Below are 8700 nucleotides of genomic sequence, written 5' to 3'. Positions count from 1 at the left end.
AGACTAGTTCTGGGGGCGGGGTGCAGGTCCGCGGGAGCACACCAACACCAAGGAAGCAGCCGGAACCTCGAGATGAGATGACCTTCACTGCAGAAGTATAGGCAAGCCAAGGTAGGTTCAAATTAAATTATTTTGTGTGTGTGGCATATTTTGATGTATTGTGTATCGCAGTTTTGGGTACTGTGTAAAATATTTGTTGTAATGTGTGTGAGCGAGTTTGTGTGCAAGATTTGTAATGTAATATGAATGCATGTGTATGTTTCTGTGAGACTGTCTGTATTATATGAACATAACATTTCCCTCATATTATATAGGAAGCCCGCCTTTGTCAAACATTGATACACAAACAGGTAACCTTTTCCCTGTCTTGAAAGTACATTTTCTAAATCTACAGGTCATTTTCTTGCTTCTACTGAATTGAATGCTGGCGTTTTTAGTCTTCCATTTAGGGTGGGGGGAATAATGCCAGAATTATATATTCATTGCCTAGCATATTTCTATACCAGTTTATGTCTTTGTGTGAGTACTTTGCTATGGTTTGTGTACTTTTCAAGTTCTCTTTATAAAAACAGAGTATTGTTGAAAGCCAAACGTGGGGGTGGGAAGGTGTTGGGGAGTATGAGAATATGAGTATGAGAATATGTGGGAATACAACAACATTGGAGAGTGCATTCAGTGCCCTAAATGTGCTCGAAGATATAAGTCTGTGACAGTCCCCATAAAATGAGCGCACAACATAGAAGCCTGTAGCTGCATACAAACACACACTCCCTAAAGAGATTCCCTTATACAGGCCCAATGAAGCACAAGCAGACATGCTTTAGTGAGCCGTAGCATAGTCACCTTATAGCTGAACAAAACCCTGTACCATAGTGAAAACAGCTTTATTTAACATTAAATAGGGAAGTATAACACAGAGTAATAATGAGTGACAGTAGCCCTTTACATTAAACTGAGCACAAAGTACATGTTGGCCTCGAAATCTAGTTAGCCACCTCACAAGGATGAACATCCTCACACCCAAGAAGCACACACACATCCCAACAGTTTTTTTTCAGAGCACAATGGTAAATGCTGCACAATGATTGGGTAAGACAAGGTGGGCAAACCAGTTCCCAAGCATGAGATGCGGTAATGAAGTCATAAGAGAGAGCAACAAAGAACGAGCAGGCCCCAGTGCTAGAAGGACAGAACACTGCACACTGATTGGTCAAATTCTAGTGCTCCAATTGAGTTCCCTGGCCAGCATATCAAAGACATATAACAAATTGTGTTTCTGAGTAGTATGGCAAAAATGTGATACAATGAAGGTCATAAGCCTCTGTGAGCGGCAGAGGCATTGCTAGGGGGGGCCGAGGGGGCTATAGCCCCAGGTCTTTTGGTTCTAGCCCCAGATAGAAGCTCAGGGGCTACAACCAAAAGGCTATAGCTAGACCTGAGTCCCGCAAGTCCAGACATTAGCTTAGCCCCTGATCTTTTCCAGACCTAGCAACACCCCTGGTGAGCAGAGCAATAACTGGTAAAAGATATGTCTGATAAGGCAGAGTGAGTATAACACTGCCCTCTGCAGAATAAAGCACACCATAAAGCTCCATTTGTTAAGGAAGAAGTCACGTATAATGCCATTAAACAAGAAGAAGGATTTGATTAGGGGTAAGTGATTTTCGAAGCTTGCACATAACCCCCACCACATGTACATAGAAAAAGAGATACCTTCATGGAGTCAAAAACGATATAGACACACACACACATATAAGCATGTAAACATATACACATATCCTTGTCATAGTAAGAGAAGGAAGTTTGCAAACAACTAAGTCCCTGCGTGAAAGGTCAAAGGCAGGATAGATGAAATCATGAGAAAAGGAAGCCAGGCAAGTAATGTTTCCAACGACAAATGGTTTATAATGAATGGTAAAATGGCGCCAAACTGCTTAGGTGAACAGGAGAAGGATGTCATGTTACTATCTCAATGCCAAGCTGTCAACACCTAAATTACGGATTGGTTAAAATATACGTAATAATTCACTCCTCTTATACTTCTTGTGAAGCAACCAATTGCAAGTCGTGTTTAAATGATACATATTTAAAAGTGAGCCATCCAATTAAAAAGCATGCAAACAGAAATGAGCTCAATGCAAATGTATTGACCCTTTTTTATAATCAAGATAGTCACATGGTTAGATTAAACCAATAGAGTTAGGACATGTATGCTAATGCCTGGAGGGCAAATGATGCTAACGAATCAGAAGCCTAGAAAATGTAAGTGAGTTGTAACATGTTTTTGTCTTTTCCTTTCTGTAATACACTATGGGCCTCATTACATGGTAGGCGGTAGGGGTTTACCGGTACCGGTAAGGGCACTGGTACCAGTAAACCCCTACCGCCTTACTATGAGTTCCCTTTGCGAGACCCGACTTTAACGGCTGGTTTTACCAGCCATTAAAGTTGGGTGCCACAAAGGGACCTCAGAGCTAATTACGGTACCGTAATTAGCACCTTCCCCATTCCCATTATGCCCTATGGGGGCAAAAATGGGAATGGGGAAGAGCCTTGGTGAATGGGGAATTACCGCCCCCGCTCACCTTGGAGTAGGGCGGTAATTCCGCCATCCACTAAGGTGGACACGGTAAAATACCGGCGGCAACCATGACACTAATAAAAAAAAGTGTCATCAAAGCACACATCTCCTCTTTAGATTTTGTTTTCCTTGCAATATTTCATTATAAATTGTTGGATTTAAAAGGTAGGCCCCTTTGATACTTGTCCAGCATAGCTATTTGAAATTCTCCTTTTTCAGGATATTTATTCCAGTATAGGTTACTTTAAAAAAAAAAGAGGCAAATACTCATTTATCTTGTGCGCCTTCTTCTACAGGGAAAGTTCAACTAAACTAAATGTGTATATTTACCTTTACGATATGTTCACTTACTGTGCATATATTAATGGGGGGCAGCTTTTGATTTTTGCTATGAAGCAGAGAATCCAACACTGAGTGACACAAGGGAGCCATACCCATCTCCAGGTCAAAACAACACATTTTACAGCACGTTTTGCAGCAGGAATAGAAAAAAAACATATTATTTAAACTCTCTGAGCTATCTAATTGTGACACAATATGCTGTAGAATCAATTGTGCAGTTAAAAAGAAACATTTATGAGGATATCTACCCACCAACCTCACGAATCCCTTTAAAAGAAATATAGCACTATTTTGATCAGGTTTACTAGGGTACCATGACATATCCCTGCTGCTTCTAAGCACTCTAATAATAAGTGTTATGTCAATAAGAAAAGTAACCCCCATAGCCAACACATAACCAAATGCTGTGGTATGCACATTTAAGGATAAATAGCTGCTAAAATGGCTCAGTGGGTTAAGTGCTCACTGATGGGTTCTATGTGTGTTCTGCCAGTCATAGGTTTGAATACTAGCAGGGTCTACTCAACCATATATGCCACTGACCATATAGCTCAAACATGTATGGTTAATACCATATCAGGTCAGCAGCATATAGGAGTACAAGGCAGTGATGTCAGCCTCTTGGCCTGCCTGATGATGAACCATGTATGTATTCCCTTTCAGTTTGAGTATGAACTTTTGATTTAAAAATTGATTGATTATATTGCCTCTACAAACCTGACCTTGATATTGTGATGAATGTCTTTCTGTGATCAAAAAAAGAAATAAAGGGTACTTTGTTACTTAATACAGTGTGTGGGGGTTTGGGTCAGTTGGCAGTTCTCCTGACTTTATCCCATACCAGATGTATGAATCATTAACTGATACTGGGTGGCATTACAGCACATTTAAGGATGCACTTTGCATATGAAAGAAGCAACTGGATATATAAAGCTGTAACTTACATATTTTGACCATATACAGGCTGTAAGGCTATAACAGACATGGGATGGCAGTATCTTTAAAGGCTACAAAGTACAATAGCCACTCTGCATTATAGCAGCACCAGGGAATGTTTTACTTTACTTGGCATATGATTACCTGACCTGACATGTGCAGCAATAATTGGTATACGTTGGCAATAAATTGCCATATGAGGCTAAAGTAGCATATGCATGGCAGTGTCCCCGGTTATGCTGGTTCTACTGTGTCTACCCTTGTCATAACATAGCCCCTCCATGGCATATTAAGGCAGATCTATTTTTAAAACGTGGTTGGTATCTAAAAAATTTCTTATGTCTCCTTTACTACCGGTTTGGTATTTCATGAAATGTAAGCTTTTGTGTGATTTTATTCCTGTCTGTCACTTTAGGTGCTAACAACAGGGTAAATGTCATGTGATGGCATTGACGTCATATGATATCACTTCCTGTGATGTCATCGGTTGTGTGTAGTCACTTCCGCTACCCCAGGTATTTTGGGAAATGATGTCCCTGCTCGTCGATTTTTCCTATTACAGCTAATTGAACCTTTGGTAATTACAGTGTTCTTGTTTTCTGCTTTGTACATTTATAGTGCGTTTTACTAAATGTTCATCCACATTTTATTTTCATATATCTCAATGACTTCTCCATTATCAATTTTTCTATGTATTATTATATCTTGAATTTATTCATCACATAATGGGTCTTTTTTTAATATCTAATATTTTGTCATCCCTCTTTTCTTTCCATGGCACAATGGATGATCAATGTACCAGTAATACGTTTCTTCGTGTGACAGACCACTTACATAAAAATTGGTGGTTAGAGTCATGAGACGTGGGGTTTAGGGGGACATAGTGGTTAGTAACATCACTAAGCCTTTGCATATTTGCAAGCAGGGGCAGGGAAGTGTGAGGGGTCAGAAATGCGAGACAGACACAAGGGTATAGATTTCTCAACGTTTGCCATTTATTAAATGAAATTGGGTGAGATATACGCCTATCTTTCCCTATCCTAACAAGGATGTCCCTGCCTAGCAAACTAAAACTAAAGAAAAATGACGTAGGGCCTCATTACAAGTGTGCCGGTCCAGAAACAACAGTGCGTTTAAGCCTACCGGCACTGTTGTTTCCGGACCGGCACACTATGGGTTTGCCTGCAGGAGCCATTGTGCCTGACAGGGCTGACCCTGCCGAGCACAGCGGCCACGGTAGGCAAGCCATCACGGAAACACCGGCACCATTAACAATGGTGCCGGTGCTTATGTGGTCCCCATTCCCATAGAGTCCTATAAGACTGGGAATAAGACTGGGAATGGGGACTTACAAATTGCAAGCGCCTGACTTCCCGGGCCGCCAGGGTTGTAATCCCCCGGTGTTACCGGGAAGTAAGGCGCCAGTAATTTTTTACGGGTCTGGCAGCAACCCGCCAGTTTTACCGCCAGGGTTAACGCCGGACCCGGAATGAGGCCCCTATTGTCCAAAAAGTCTCTGACCTTCACACTAATACATACAACACAACTATACAGGGAATATTTAGCTGTCCTCAGCTCAACAAAACAATATAATAGTTCACACATATATATTTCTGAAAATGCTGCTTATGACCGGGGTTGGACTCCCTTCCCCTAGATAAATTCAGGAATATCCTGAGTAAAGTTTTGATTCAATAAAGTTCAATTCTGCGTAAAACAAAAAGGGCTTTTCCATCCACTGCGTCCTTCCACTTTACGTCCTTCCACTTAACAAAGTAAATGTCTTGTTCACAAATCAAATAGTTGTTGTTTCCCGCAATATCCTTTTTGGTAAAGCAAATGTCTCTTTTTCTCAAGAAACACCTTGGTAGAGCAAATGTCTCTTTCACTCAAAAACAAAGTTCATAAAACAAGGCAGTTGTTCTCCTCAGGATACAAAGCAATTATTAGCATATCACACTTATTCTTCAAATTAAATACTTTTGTCAGGATAGCACAGCAACTACCTTTGGTGATGCAACAGTTTATCAGCATGAGAATAGAGTTGACAAGTTCTTTCCGCCACACCTTTTCCCCACAAACGCACTTCTTCAAATCATCTTCTTCTTTCTTGGTATACTCGCCTGCCAGGACTAACTACTATGATCCCTTTACTGGTGTACTTGTCTGCTAGGAAAACTCCTACAACTACAATTGATTTAGTGGCAATGTTTGTTCCAAGAATCTCCACAACAGTATCCATGTGAGGAGGGCTGAACAATGGCTGCCTCTTTTTATAGTTTATTGACTCTTGGCAATGTGGGTTCCAATTTTCCCCAAACTGGAAACTCAAAATGCAGAGTTGAGCCCAAGTTGCCTCTTAACTACTTCTTTACTGCCTCTTGGATGTTGGCAGTGCGGGTTACACATTTCCCCCAATTGGTGTCCCATGTAAGGGGAGTTGCGCCCTTGTTACCTATGCAATGTCTCTTCACAGCCTCTTGGCTGTTGACAATGCAGGTTACAGGTTTCCCCCAGTTGGTATCCCTTATAAGGGGAATAGCGCCCTTGCCACCTCTATATTTGATTAGGTTGGTATTCAAAATTACTGTTTACCGTCAACTGTCCTGCTCGGAGGGCCCCCGGGTCACCTTTGACATTAGGCCAACTCACTGGTCTTGTTTTGCATCTCTGCTTCGTTGTTGGTTGCTGCAGCGGACCTCCTGCATCCTGCCAGCTCTGTTGCCAGCTCCCACATACCTTCAGCAGACTGCCCGGCTCTTCCCTGGAGCTTTGACAACTCTGTTGATCCTCCAAGACCTTTCACTCACCGAAGCACCACACGCTAGGTTGGGAGCACGTTACCCCTCGACTGGACTTCTGCTCTTGACACTGATTCCTGCTGCGCACACTTTGCACTGTTATGGGCTTTCACTTCAGGACTTTAGGTTGCCTCCACCTCTGCTACATCTCCCACATCTCTCTTCTCCAGCTGCAACTCATTCCTGAGTTTAAATGTCCCGCTCAGGTGTCTTGCTCCGCAACAGCTAGACCGCACATTCTGGTTAGTAGCACCTTTGATCCTTACTAACTCCGAGGACTTCTTCCTTGTTCCAGTACCACAGGAATTATGGGCCCTGAAGTCCCTAATGGTTCTGGTCCTTTGACACTTAGTTTTTTTGGTTTTGTGAGTTAAGAGTTGTTAGAGTCAGGAGAGATTTGTGATTTAATATTGTGGTTGGACCTCTACCTAATACAGAATCCTAACAATTAGAGGATGTCAGATGTAATTCCTGAATGCCCAAGATACAAACCTTACCCTGTTTAGCTGGCTGTTCATAGCATATTCTTTGGGTAATTTCATGGGAGGGACTTGTGCAATGACAGCATGCCATTATACATTGAGGAATTACAGGATCCTCACAAGAAGATGAATACTGCGTCCCTCCCAAAGGATACACCACTTCCCCCTGACAGCCATCTCCTCCCATGTGATCCTCCTTCATATCACCACCCCCAGGGTTAGGATCAGGTAGCTCTGCCTTCCCCTGGCCACATGGGAGGAGATCTTGGGCTTGGGCTTAGTGATGACTCCACAGGATTCATCACAGTAGCCACAGCAGATGTCAGATGTTTCCTGATAGCAGGTGTTCCATCATGAAGGGCAAGCACAGAGACAGCAACAGGCACAGAGACAGAAGCTGCATGCAACTACACCTCCCAGGAGGCCAAGCAACTGGCACACAAGCCTGGGAAGCACACAGGGACACGGCCACCACAACAAGCATGGGTGCGCAATGAAACAAAATGCTTTTTGTACTCAGGAGCTCAGCCTGGACGGATGCACACTTGAAAAGCTCCCAGCACCCTGGCACCCGTAGCAAGGCCACGCCCTCACCTGAACTGATCAGACCCCACTAAGATCAAGATAAGTAATGCAGCAATGCTGCTTTTTTGCGCTCTGTTTGACTAACAGTATGGGAACCGCATATTACTGCCGACAAGGCTTTCAACCTGCTGAGCACATTAAAGAGTGCCCAAATTAATCGATGAGCATATAACAGCGCAGCTACTTTGCGGACAATGTGTGTGAGCAAGCACTACAGAAGACAATCAGACACAGTGTTATGTGTACTATACTGGCATGCACTGATTGTGTGTTTTGTCTTCAGACGTTGTGCTAAGAAGCCAAACATTGTGTTTGGAAGCACTGTTCTAGAAAGCACAGACAATGCAGGGAATTAACTAATCTGGAAACAGGGTGAAAAAAGCATAACTCCAAAGCTAAGTGACCACATTTGTCTGTATTCATACTGTGCTATACTGTGCTATTGAGAAGACAATAACAGGGCTCTGTACTAATATGTGTTAATAACAGGGTTCTGGGTTACCAACAAAGGTTGTAGATGGTGGTTCTACATGGTGGTTGTATCCAGAGAGATAGCTGGGTGTCCTGATCACTAAAACGTTGTTTATGCATGTGTGTATGTGTTGGGCATTCAAAGAAGTTGAGTGCACAGCAGATCTCAAGTATGCCAAAGAGCTGTGGATTAACCTTTCCCAGAAGCCCTACCTATCCGCGTATCTTCTGTAACCCTCTATCCGGTTACCCTAACTTCCCCGACACTATCCAATCCACGGACCATAGCCCTTTTTCCCTCTGAGGGTCATGGCGTACCTGTGTACTCAAGAATAGCAGGTGTCACAATTTCTAAGGGGAGGCAGGAGTACATGCTACCTCTGCGTGAGATCCTATGCTGATAACCTTGACAGAAGCACAAACCACCACACCCTCAATGCCCAGGTAGCAAGAGACTCCGCATCATGGAGGACATGGTGAGGGCCCTACAAGAGCTCAAGGC

Source organism: Ambystoma mexicanum, chromosome 8, assembly GCF_040938575.1.
Source record: "Ambystoma mexicanum isolate Mex_15411 chromosome 8, UKY_AmexF1_1, whole genome shotgun sequence".
Classification (NCBI taxonomy): Eukaryota; Metazoa; Chordata; class Amphibia; order Caudata; family Ambystomatidae; genus Ambystoma; species Ambystoma mexicanum.
The sequence above is the reverse complement of the archived record's forward strand: the minus strand, read 5'-3'. Positions refer to the sequence as shown.